This window comes from Solanum lycopersicum, chromosome 4 (genome assembly GCF_036512215.1).
Source record: "Solanum lycopersicum chromosome 4, SLM_r2.1".
Lineage (NCBI taxonomy): Eukaryota > Viridiplantae > Streptophyta > Magnoliopsida > Solanales > Solanaceae > Solanum > Solanum lycopersicum.
In genome coordinates, this window is record NC_090803.1 from 51,365,831 (window position 1) to 51,379,949 (window position 14,119).

Consider the following 14,119-nt stretch of genomic DNA (forward strand, 5'->3'; position numbering starts at 1 on the left):
TTATTTAGCTTCCGCATCAATTTATATTCTTTAGTATGCTCATGATCATGCTAACAGGGTTAGCTTGTGATTACTTGTGGTCCTAGGTTCCGTGTCCGCGTCTCGGGTGTAGCTTGGGGCATGAAATTAGCTATCAATTAACTCTATTACTATATTATCTAGAAAATAAATGGAACCCGGAGTTGCATTAGCTTTCAAGCGGAGGAGCAAAGCTAATGAAGATAGAACTTAGATTTAGGATGTTACTCGGTGAGTAACCTAATTTGTTGATACAGCTTCTTTCTACTTTCGGATCTTGTAGTAAAGGAAGAAAAAAAGGACTATTGACAACATCAATAGATTTTCTACAAACTCTTCGAAAATGATAATTCATTATGCATCAAAGAGGTGATTATTTAGGGTACCATGATATTCTTTCCTTTCTCGAGATGAAATAAGACAAACCTTATTATCCTAGGTTGGAAAAAGCTGATAGGACTCTGTTTTTTATGTTTCTGTGTCCTCATGTGTGGTGACGTAGGGCGGAAAAGAAAATAGAGTAAAAGTGTAATGACTCAGAAGGTCATTTTTCGAAATTTTAAATATTAGTGTAACTTGAGTTAATAAATCGATAGTTAATAGACTAAAGTATTCATGTAATAATACTCTATACATCATGGGTTAAAGTGAATAAAATTGTTTAGGGTTTGTCACATTTAGTACATAATCATTTTATTAATTAAATAAAAGAAAGAAAAAGACAAAAGAGTCAGAGAACTTTACCTGTAGACGCCGAAGGCAGCCACAAGATCTTCATCAGGTAAACCACTAATATGTCTAAATCATATGGTGGCTTATGTGTATGTAAACAAGTATTACTACCTCGTTAGTTGTGAAAGAAAATACAAAAATTGAACAGAAAATGTTGAAATAAAGTCACTGGTCTATGTATTGAAATTGGGGCTTGTTGGAGGTATAAAATTATATACTATTATTTTGATAATATTAATAATAGGTATAATAAATTGAAGTTGGGCATTCTGAAGCCATATGATGATGTTACAACATTTTGGCGGCTTTCAAAATTCAAGGGAATAAGAAAAGAAAAAAATGTTAATTTTCATTATAAGTTAGTAGGTGCAGTGTTGTTGAATTGGTGGCTGATAAATTTGAGAAGTAATGATTGGTGAAATATATATGTATAAGTGGATGAAATATTTTTTTCATTAATTTGATAATTGGTCAGTCCCTATTTTGCATTAGTTTTAAGAATTGAGGGATAACTTTTAAAAATTTAGATTTGACCTTAGACTTGGAACTTGAAAAATAAGATAGCTGAAATGTTAGTTGGTAACAAGATTACGTATTTGATCATAAATTTGGGTGAATTATTAGGTCAAGATTAAACACATAATAATGTTGGTGTTGTTAGTTTCGAAACCTTATTGTGAATTTATATACTTGAATAGATTGCATCAATTTGGAAGATCAACGGAAAGGGAAGACTCAAGTCCTAGAGTGATTATTCGAGTGGCTAAGGCAAGTGGATTTCTAAACTCTTGTTAAGCGTATGAAATTCGTGTATTTCCTTGTTTGGTGTTGAGAATGATTTGGAGACTTGTTGCTTATTTGTTGGTGTTGTATTCCTTGTTGCAAATTGTGTTTTGTTATCAAAACGGTTATCTCCTCATTTTTCTTTTGAGCATGTCACTTGCATTGTATCTGAGACATGGTTGTGATAAGAGTTAAGTGATATGAGGATGTACCATTTCGAGGTCGTATCGTACGCCGCGATGGATATTATATTTCGAGGAACGTATCATGTTTCCCGATAGTTACTATTATCAAGGGACGTGCAATGCGCCGCGATAGATGCATCGACAGAAATGTCCCCCATGGGTCCCAGACTGAGAGACAGCGGGTGTGTATCATTAAGGAAGACATGCATCACTATACTTGATATTGCATCTCATGGCATTAAACATTTTTATTATTGATAAACTTGAACACTTGTTTTGCTGATCTTGTGAGTGTTCCTCTGAAACTTGTGACTGTTGAATATTGAGTTGTTATTGAGAATGTATAAGTTGATAGAGTGTGGTTATTGAGTTGTGTGTTTGGTAAATATTAAACTGTTAGGCTGTAGCGTGGAGGTTTAGATAGGGTGTAAGGAGTCCCCGTATTTTGTTCACTTAACTTGTGTTTAGAGGTTTGCTTATTGGATACCGCGTGGTTTGGTACGCACCTCTTACTTCTACAAGTTTTTGGAGGTTATGAGCCCGGATCTTCATGATACCTTCCATTCTCTTTGTTTCCGAGATATCTTGTGGAGGATTGTGATAATTGGTCAGTCCCTATTTTGCATTAGTTTTAAGAATTGAGGGATAACTTTTAAAAAATTAGATTTAACCTTAGACTTGGAACTTGAAAAATATGATAGCTGAAATGTTAGTTGGAAACAAGATTATGTATTTGATCATAAATTTGGGTGAATTATTAGGTCAAGATTAAACACATAATAATGTTGGTGGTGTTAGTTCCGAAACCTTATTGTGAATTTATATACTTGAATAGATTGCATCGATTTGGAAGCTCAACGGAAAGGGAAGACTCAAGTCCTAGAGTGATTATTCGAGTGGCTAAGGCAACTGGATTTCTAAACTCTTGTTAAGCGTATGATATTCATGTATTTCCTTGTGTGGTGTTGAGAATGATTTGGAGACTTGTTGCTTATTTATTGGTGTTGTATTCCTTATTGCAAATTGTGTTTTGTTATCAAAATGGTTATATCCTCATTTTTGTTTTGAGCATGTCACTTGCATTGTATCTGAGACATGGTTGTGATAAGAGTTAAGTGATATGAGGATGTACCATTTCGAGGTCGTATCGCACGCTGCGATGGATATTATATTTTGAGGAACGTATCATGCTCCGCGATAATTACTATTATCAAGGGACGTGTCATGCGCCGCGATAGATGCATCGACAGATATGTCCCCCATGGGTCCCAGACTGAGAGACAGCGGGTGTGTATCATTAGGGAAGACATGCATCACTATACTTGACATTGCATCTCATGGTATTACGCATTTTTATTATTGATAAACTTGAACACTTGTTTTGCTGATCTTGTGAGTGTTTCTCTGAAACTTGTGACTGTTTAATATTGAGTTGTTATTGAGAATGTGTAAGTTGATAGAGTTATTGAGTTGTGTGTTTGGTAAACTTTGAACTGTTAGGCTGTAGCGTGGAGGTTTAGATAGGGTGTAAGGAGTACCCGTATTTTGTTCACTTAACTTTTGTTTAGAGGTTTTCTTGTTGGATACCGCGTGGTTTGATACTCACCCCTTACTTCTACAAATTTTTGTAGGTTACGAGCCCGGATCTTCATGATACCTTTAATTCTCTTTGTTTCCAAGATATCTTGTGGAGGATTGTGAGGTAGTTGTTTTTCATCTCAGCGAACTTTTCTACTCTAGTTTATGACTTTGTTTTTACTTGAATTTTTAGACTTGTATTTTTATTTCAATTCTAATATTTACATTTGAGGCTTGTAGACGTGACAATCTGATTATGGGGATTGAATTAAGTTGACTGTGTTTTCGTTATAGAAAATAGTATTGGACTTCTTTTTATTTCAGCACTTTGTTAGATGTTGTGTTTTAGGCTGACTTGTCTTGGTGGGATAAGACGAGTGTCATCACACCCATTTTGGTTCGTGACAAAAAGTCTCTAACACGATATTAAGATTAAGACTTTGTAGAAGTCTAGTATATGACAGCTATTTTTGTCCTCAATAAGCTCAAGAAACATTATTTATTGTATTTTAGTCCGGAACATTCAATTACATTCCGATCCATTTTTGGGGTCTTTTCTTGTTTTTTATTTTTTTTCTTCGAAATCAACCAAATCATATCTTTAGCTCATTAAATTAAATACATGATAAACATATGGATGTTCAAAAGATTATACTCAGATCTTAGCTAAATTATGGGTAAAATATAGTGATTGGATGCGTAAATACACACAAGATCACCTCTTCATACTTAAAGCTTTTGTTCGACCTCAAACAACTCATCCCCCACATCGGTGCTCAATTCTACTCCCAGAACATACTTTAGCTCATGCTTTTAAAACAACTTTCTTTCTTTGGGTTGAGATAATTGCTCAACACTTAGCTTTAAAAAGCTCTCTTGGAATCAATGTTCATTTTCTTGTTCAAAACTCTTTTGGGAAATCTTAGTTTCCTCTTAACTTAAATGTGGAAATATTTATGAACTTTTAGGAAATACTTGGTTCTCTTATAATCTTTGATAAATGAATCCAACTATTTACTCTTCGCTTAACTTGAAACTTTTGATCTTAAGTCAACTCTTAGGTAATACTTAGTCCCCTTATATTTCTTGAAAAAAAATACTTCAACTTTTTACTCTTCACTTTAACTTGAACTTGAGCCTTAAAACGTAATTAAGACGTTTAATAAAAACTGTTGAAAACCTTTAAGAACTTTGCTTTGACTTACTTCTTAACTTTTCCGACTTTGATCTTAACTTTTCTTGAATTAGATTATGCATTCAAGGTTATGATTCACATTCTTTGGTGATTTCTAGGTGTTTAGAAATCATTTGATGTAATTAGAATAATTAGAAAGTGTTATTGTACCTTATAATGACTTAAAAAGAGTTATCTATGAAAACTGGGCAAAAAACACCGATTTGGGCGCATTTGGGGCGCGCTGCGCCAGACTTGCTGGTGTAAAGCACCTTTCTGGCGCACTGCAGGCGTGTCTCCCTAGGCCTCCTAACGCATATGGGGCACGCCGCTCCTGGTTCTACCCGGATACCTCTAACTTCTTTCTTCTCTCGTTTTCTGATCCTAAATCGCCTAAAGGAAGAAAAAAAAGGACTATTGACATCATCAATATATAGTCTACAAAATCTCCAAAAATGATCATTCATGTGCATCAAATAGATGATTATTTAGGGTACCATGCGTTAAGAATTCATCACCAACTTAATTATGTACTTAAGGAAAGTCAAGAAAAATCTAAAATATTCCAGAGTTATGGAGAATAGGCTAGAAATGTTCTACATGGGAAGGTTCTAGAATTAAGTAGTTGAAGGAATATTCTAGAATAGAGTAGAAAAATATACTTAGTTAGATTGTTCCATCACCTCCTATAAATAGAGGTGGTCCATTTGAGTTGTATGCAAGCAACTAAGTAACCAAGAAAGAAAGTAAGCAAGAGATCGAACAAAAGTGAGTGCTCAAGTAAGGAGTGTTGTTGAAGCAAGCAACAAGTGTGATCAAGATTGTAATATCGAAGCGGGTCCTTACTTTGGTATAATAAAATTAAGGATTGTGAGAAATCGATAGTACCCATCATCTCCACGCCTGAATAATATTCAATAACTGGTATCAGATCCTGGTGGATAAGAGCGAGGTAGGAACTTAAAGAAAATCCTACAAGCTATTGTCAGAGGCTACAAGTTGTGAGGCACTTCTCAATGGCAGACTGCGCAAACACTCTCAATAGCGTTGAGAAGCTCAACGTAAGCAACTACGGATCATGGAGAACGAGAATGCAATATTACTTTCTCGGTCAGGAATTATGGGATATCATCGGTGGATTAGACACCACACCACCAACAAATGTTGAAGCAGCAAAAAAGTGGAAGGCCAAAGCTGAAAGACCCATGTTTGTTCTCTCTTAAACAATTGATTATGAGTTATTACAACGAATTAAGAATGCCAAGACACCCAAAGAAGATTGGGACACCTTAACGATGATTTTTACAAAAAAGAATGATACGAGATTACAAAGGCTTGAAAATGAGCTTTTGTCGATCTCTCAATAGAATATGACAATCAGTCAATACTTCTCAAAGGTAAAATCTTTATCTGATGAAATATCAAAATTAGATCCAGAGAATACTATAACAGAAAAAAGTATGAGGAGAATTATTGTTCATGGTCTAAGGACAGAATACAAAGGCATAATCACAAGCACACGAGGGTGGGCCACAGAACCAACTTTGTCTGAGTTGGAAAATCTGATGCAAATGAAAAAGATCTGCAGAAGCCATTATCAAGTCTTACTATAAAAGACGAAGATAAGACGCTCTTAAACAAAAGGCGAGCCTATAAAAAAGAGAAGCGGAGAAAAGCTCACGGATAGGGGGAGACCAAGACAACCAACAAAGGCTTCAACAATCGGCAAATGCAGAAATGCTACAATTGTGGAAAGAAAGGACATTATGTGAGAGACTGTTGGTACAAGAAAATTGAAGGTAATGTACCAACTTCTACTCAAAATAAGAAAGATGAAGAAGAAGTTTGGGATTTTGAGACCTCTTATGCAGTTGAAGAAACTAATGAAGAAGAGGAGCTTGTCATCTGTCACTCTAACAAAGAAGAGAGAATTGCACTTGCAACTATGGGTGAAAAATTGGTCGATTTTGAACATGATTGAATCGTTGATTCAGGATGTTCAAATCACATGATTGGTGATGATAAAAATCTCATTAACATGAGCGAATATAAAGGTGGTCGAGTAGTGGAGACTACAAAATAATTCAAAAATATCAATAACTCATATTGACAAGACGGTGTTCGTGCCTCATCATAATTCTAGACAAGTGGAACTTCAAAATGTCTAACATATTTCAGGTATGAAGAAGAACTTATTATATGTATCACAACTAACAGATTTTGGTCACTATGTCTTGTTTAGGCCAAATGACGTAAAAGTATATCGAAATTTAAAAGTTATAAGCATGCCAATAATGGAAAGGAGAAGGTTAGAATAAATATACGTCATGCCAACCAAGAAAACTTATGTGACTTGATGAAGCACTAACTTGGTGGTACAACAAAGTCTCCTAGCCAGATTCAAGGAAATTGGAGCAAGAGCTGTTAGGATCGAAAATAAGCAGGTGTAAACGCGGAAGGCTAGCAAAGCAAACCTCAAAAGATCACGAGTAAGAAGACAACGAGAAATATACCAAAAGACACATAGATTTAACGTGGTTCGGTCAATCGACCTACGTCCACAGAGGAGATGAGCAATCCACTATAAATATGAGAGTACAAATACAGAGGGAAACAACCTCAACCAAATTCACTCAGAATACATGGGAGGTTCACACAAGTGATAACATATCAATCTTGTGACCCACAAATTCTCCCTCTAACCAAAACTCTCAAAGCCCTTAAGACTACATTGTGAATGCTAATTAAATTAGAAGGAACATGTCTCTATTTATGGAATCCTAAACCTTTTCCTACAAGAAAAGGATTAGTCAATCCAAAACCTTTTTCCTACAAGGAAAACCTATTTATGGTAAGAAATTTAGGGCAAATAAAACCCAACAAGAGCTGCAATATAAACTTAAAGAAGAAGGACAAAGAAGTAAGGCTGAACAAGAATACGAGGTATCTGAAAAATATAGCTATAATGATCCGGAAAATTATTTTTTTGGAGATTTTTGAGCTATTCAATAATTATGATAATTTAATTGAAAATATTTATTAAACAATTATTTTTGATTAATTGGTGAAGTTGATTTGAAAATTTTAAACTATTTATTTAGCTATGATTGTTTAATTGATGGGTATATATTAAATAATTTATTTAGTTAGTTGGTGGTTAATGGGCAATTTCATAATTTATTAATACTATTTGACCCATATTAAAATAAGTTACTAAGGTTTATTACTTTTAATATAATTAACTAAGAAAATAAGATAAGGAATGGAATAGAAAATTTTACCTCGGTTGAGAGGCGGCGGACGTGGAAACCGAAAGGCATACATTCAGGTAATTAGTTGCTAAATTTTTAATAACTATGGAATGAGATAGAAACTATTTTGTGGTGTGTTTGTTGTTAGGAAAAGAATGGTGCGAATGACGATGTTGTACGTGTTGGGGGGAGGTTTATAACTTTGCAACAAAAGGAAAATAATTATTATTATTATTATAAGAAGTTAATTGTTCTGTTTCTTATTATCCTTTTCAAATCAATTTGATAATCCCTCCTTATATAATTAAGCATGGCTTTGTTACAATATTATATGTAATTAAATTGAGTGTATTATAGTATAGGAAAACTGTTAGGATGGTAATGTTTGGAAAAATTATGACTTAACTCTATATTTGAAACTAGAAAATATGAGATTTGACCTATTCATTGGAATCAAGATTTAGGAAATTTATTATATTTTTGAGTGAGTTTTTGGTCTAAGTTAGACATATGATTGTTGTTAGTTTCGAAATCTTATTGTGATTATATATTTGAATACATTGTATTATTTGGAAGTCGGTTGAAAGAGAAAGACTCAAGTTTTGGAGTAATTGTTCGACTATTAGAGACAAGTGGATTTCTAAACTCTTGTTAAGTGTATGAAATGCGTGTATTGCCTTGTGCTATATGTTTGGGAGTAATGGGACTTGGTGATGGATTGACTTATCCACATTGATTAATACTAATGATGAAAACAAAGGGTAAATGTGAATAATCGCTTGAGTGTGATATGTTGATAATGAAGAATGGTTTGAAAGGCTTGTTGAGTCATTGTTGATGTTGAAACTGGTCATATCCTCTTTATTTGTGTGAGCATGTCATTTGCATTATTTTAAGACATGGTTGTGATTTGTTATGTGCATTGAGAAAAAAATGAGAACTTAAAGAGGATGTACCATTTCGAGGGATGTATCGAGCGCCGCGATGGTTACTATATTTTTAGGGACTTATCGCGTGCCGCAATGGTTACTATTACCAAGAGTTGTGTCGTGCACCGCGACAGATGCATGGACATATATGTGCCCCATGGGTCCCGTACTAAGAGACAGCGGGTGTGTTTCACTAGGTCAGACATGCATCATTATACCTGACATTGTATTCCATTGCATTGCACATACTTATCATTAGTGAACTTGATATGTTTCTTGCTGATCTTGTTATTGCCTTTCTGCGGAACTGGTGATTGTTGAATACTGAGCTTGTTATTGAGGATATGTAAAGTGTTGTTGTTGAGGATACGTAATATTTTTGAAGTGTTGTTATTGAGGATATGTAATTTGTTGAAGTGTTGTTGTTGAGAATATGTAATTTTGTTGAAGTGTTGTTGTTGGGGTATGTAATTGGAAAAAGTGTTGTTGTGGAGGATATGTAATTTATCTAAGTGTTGTTGTTGAGTTACATGCTATGTAAATTCTGAGCTGTTAGCTTGGGCTGATTTGTATGTAGGTTGTAGTTGTGCAGGTTCGGTTGGGGTGGTAGGAGTGCCCGCATTTTATCCCCTTAGCTTGTATTTAGGGATTTACTTGCTGAGTACCGTGTGATTTGGTACTCACCCCTTGCTTCTACAAATTTTTGTAGGTTATGAGCCTGAATTTTTATGGTACTTGATATTCTCTTCTTTTTCGAGGCTTCTTGAAGATTTGTGAGGTAGTTGTTTGTCGTCTCAACAGGCTTTCTTTCTCCTTAATTATGAACTTGTTCTATTCTAGAAACAAGATCATTTGAGACTTGAGTTTTTCTTTTGAATCAATTGTAATACTTTAGAGGCTTGTACACGTGACAGCCAGATTTTGGGGGTACTTTTTTGGATTTAATTATAAAATTTCCGCACTTTATTCTAAAAATTGAATTTTTGTCTGACTTGTCTTGATGGGATAAGAGAGTGTCATCACGTCTAATATTGGGTCATGACAATAGCGCACATACAGAAGAGATATTTTCAAACGGAAAAAATAACAATTCATGGAAAAAAAGAGTATATGAAACTCAAGAAATGTTGCAAAAAAAAGACGAAAAAAATCTGCAACCTCAACTAGGAAGGAAGACACAATTGAAATGCTCAAAGACCAAGTATTAAAATGCAACACTAACAGAGATGATTTACAATAAAGATGCTACTATATTTGAAGAAGCTTCAAAGAGTATGGATCAGAATAATCCGATGAAGGAGGAGTTTCTTAAACGGCATGGACGTCATGATGCTTGCAGAGCAAGAATCGCTCACAATGGACGAAGGAAAAATTAAGTTGATGTCGAGGGGGAGTTTTAAGAATTCATCACCAACTTAATTATGTACTTAGGGCAAGTTAAGAAAAATCTAGAATATTCCAGAGTTATGGAGAACTGAAGGAAAATAGTCTAGAAATGTTCTAGATAGGATAGTTCTAGAATTAAGTAATTGAAGAAATATTCTTCAATAGAGTAGAAAAATATACTTAGCAAGATTTTTCAATCACATCCTATAAATAGAGGTGGTCCATTTGAGTTCTATGCAAGCGACTAAGTAACAAAGAAAGAAAGTAAGCAAGAGAGCAAACAAAAGGGAGTGCTCAAGTAAGGAGTGTTGCTGAAGCAAGCAACAAGTGTAATCAAGATTGTAAAACTGAAGCGAGTCCTTATTTTGATATAATAAAATTCAAGATTGTGAGAAATAGATAGTGCATCGTCCTCCACGCCCGAATAATATTCAACATCATGATCTTCTTTCCTTTCTCGAGATGAAGTAAGACCAATCTTATTATCCTAGGTCAGAACAAGTTAATAGGACCTTATTTTTTATGTTTCTTTGTTCCTCCCATATGGTGACGAGGAGCGGAAAAGAAAAGAGAGTAAAAGTCTCTAACACGATAGTAAGATTACAACTTTGTAGAAGTCTAGTATATGATCAGCTATTTTTGGTCCTCAATAAGCTCAAGTGACATTAATTATTGTATTTTAGTCCCGAACACTTAACTACACTCCGATCCAATTTTTAGATCATTTCTTATTTTTTAATTGTTGGAAATCAACCAAATCATATCTATTAGCTCATTAAATCAAATATACAATAAACATATAGATGTTCATAAGATTATACTCAGAACTTAGCTAAATTATGGGTAAAATAGAGTGAATGGATGTGTAAATACACACCAGATCATCACTTCATACTTAAAGCTTTTATTCAACCTCAAACAACTCATCCTATCCAATGAGATATTCAGACAAGGTTACTTACAAATATGATTTGCACAGAAAGATTAATCATTAATCATGATCCAAAATTCACTCATTCAAACACACTCTATCAAATTTAAGATAGTTCATGCAAACATTACAAATTCTATACTGACACTTCACATATATTATAACATCCCACCTTAAAATAAGAAGTCTTACATCAACAAAAATAATACAAGAGATATGTTGGATATATAAATAAGAAGGTGTTACACATTAGTAATACGATTTAAAGTTGTCGTAGCCTAGGATCTAAGTGGACAACATCACTAGTGGGTTGGCCTATTATAAATAACATCATGATCAAGATGTGGAAGCCTTGTCGATGTGAAACAAAGTCCAACTAAGATTACGTAAATATGAGTAACGTGGGATGAACTTTGTGTTGAGTTTAGGCAAATCACATTAGGTGACGTTGAGTCCATAAGAAGGGGTGTATATGACAATCCAAGTTAACATAAGAAGTACACATCGGCAAAATATAGGAGAGATATTGGATATGTATTGTAGGGGTGTACATAGGTCTTACACACTAGTGACGTGTTTTAAGTCGGCCTTAAGTGGACAATGTCATAAGTTGGGATGCATATAGTAAGGGTGTACATAGGTTGGTTCGGTTTGGTTTTTTATTAAAAAAAATATAAATCAATCATGTCGATTTATTAAATCTAAAAAACAAAAATCAAACCATATAAAGTCGATTTTTTCGATTTCGGTTTTAGTCTGTTCATTCGGGGTTATTTCAGCTTTTTCAGTTTTTTATAACTATACGTTGTTTGAAAGAGAGATCAAATATTTTTTCACTTACCTGTGTGATAAGCTAAACATAAAAATGATAAGTGAATAAAAATCTTCCAAAAGACGATAAAATGCACATGAGTACAATTTTTTTAAAAAAAATATCAATGTTCAGTATGTTATATTAATAAGATCAAAGGCAACAATCAAACTGAATACAAAACGAATCATTTATAAAGTAAATTGTTAACTTCAAATTTGAAAAACTATAATAATATTAATGTAACTTTTGATCTTAGTACAAAATGAAGTATTTACAAAACCTTACAAGCCCAAATTTGAAATAATATATGTATAAACATTAAAAATCATAAACTAACTAAAAATATATTAACAAAGTAGATTATAAATAGTATTTTTTATCTATAAATAAATAAAATTATATATTTATATTATGTCGGTTTGATTTGGGTACGATATGACTTTTTTTCGTTGAATACCAAACCAAGCCAAGAGTGGTCGATTTTTTTTTCCAACGCCAAACCAACTAAACCAAATCACAAATCATTTTTTCGGTTTGATTTGATTCGTCGATTCGATTTGACTTTACGAGTTGACTTGTACACGCGAGTGTATAGCTACTGAAGTCATCGAGTTACCAAATGTATCTATTGAAGTCATTGAGTTACCAGAAAATCAAATTAGCTCACTGTCCCAAGGAAAACTTAAGACATGCAATTTCAGTATGATCAGTCGCTCTCCCCTTGTCCTTTTATAATATTTTATAAAGAGTGATTTCATTATTTTACAAAAAAATGGCTTAGGGTGAACACACACACACACATATATATATATATATACACGTTAAAGGGTGCAAAATCAAACATGTCGCTCATAATATCTACAAGGATATCCTTATTTAGGAAAACAACCATTATATCTTACATTTGTAATTTAGCATTCGAATAATTTAATTATTAATTATTTAAGACCAATTGCCTCTTTATACTTTCGGATAGATTCATATTCAATTCATCTCATTAAATTTAACAATTAAACTAATTCCTTACCACTTTTGGACTTCTATAAAATCTCATAAAATTTGTTAACTTTCTATAACCACGTGAACATTAAATATTATATTTGGTAAAAATATTTTGAAGACATCTATTTAAAGGGGGTTTTCCTTTTGTGAGAAGCAAGTAAATCTAAAATAAATCAAGTTTCTTTATTCTTATATTGCTCTAGATTTTCCTTATCAATGACTTCAAAGATTCAAGATTTGATCAAGTTTTTCTTAGATGTTCTTATATTTCTTTGTCTTTTGTCTTCTTTTTTAACAATCTTCTTGATGTTTTCATGGTTCTTCTGTTTCTTAATGAGAAGATCGAGAAGTTTGAAAAATTACTTGACCTCGAACGGAAATCAGTCACCTTCTTATATGAATTGGAGAGTAGTATGGCAACCTATGCTGCGGAAGAAGAACAGATAAACTTTTTATTAAGTTTTGTAATGATTGTGACCATATGGAAACTGAGGTTAATTTTCATTTTATCAAATATTCATTTATGAAATTTTCTAGTAAATTGATTACTAAGTTTATATGGTCTTTTATTTTGCAGCATGATAAGTATTTGAGTTCTGTCAAAAACATGCGAGGACAACAACCGGCGAAAAGTAGTGTTGGTCATCAAAATTTCCAATCAAAATGCATTTTTACATGCTTATTCTTCAGTAGCAAGGGGTGATGTTAGGCATTATTAAAACTAAATTTTAGCTTTCTCTTCAGAAATTCTAGTTGTACTGTAATTTTCATTTCATGGAATATATTACAACTTTTCTCATAATTCAGTTTGTATATTCTACAATATAAGAAGTTAAGTAATCTACAACAAAAAACACGTAGTAATAGAAAAAAACAAATGAAAAAATTATTGGAAAGGGTTGATGTCTGATTAAGTTGTTTCGCTATAAATTTATCTGAGCCCAATATTTTTTATTCTAATAATTAAATTTTAGATGAAATTTAACAAAAATTCAACAATTATTATTTTCGAACTCATAATTTGGAAAAAAAATAAATTCATTCAGTGTTAAAAGGATAACATTTTAAACTCATCGATTTGATAGTTTAATTCCGCCTATAATAATTATAAGGCGTAATGACCTGGTAGACCCTCGTACTTGGCTCCGTTTGTAAGTTGGACCTTTGTACTTTTGATTTTGCCAACTGAACCCTTAAACTCATTCAAACACAATATTTCAAATCCTTTTCTCAGCATTTGTGTGTGTGTATTACACTCAATTTACACATGATATTCCACGTCATATTTTAATGACACATTAGTATTATTATTATTTTTTAATGACACATCAGAAAT

The 14,119-nt window shown here is 33.1% G+C and overlaps 1 long non-coding RNA gene across 1 annotated transcript; it reads left to right on the forward strand.

Moving 5' to 3' along the window:
• Positions 1-12,946: 12,946 nt before the first annotated feature.
• Positions 12,947-13,585, forward strand: LOC138347914 (uncharacterized). Its single transcript, XR_011220475.1, has 2 exons — positions 12,947-13,276; positions 13,361-13,585. It is a non-coding gene; the product is annotated as an uncharacterized lncRNA (long non-coding RNA).
• The last annotated feature ends 534 nt before the right edge of the window (positions 13,586-14,119 follow it).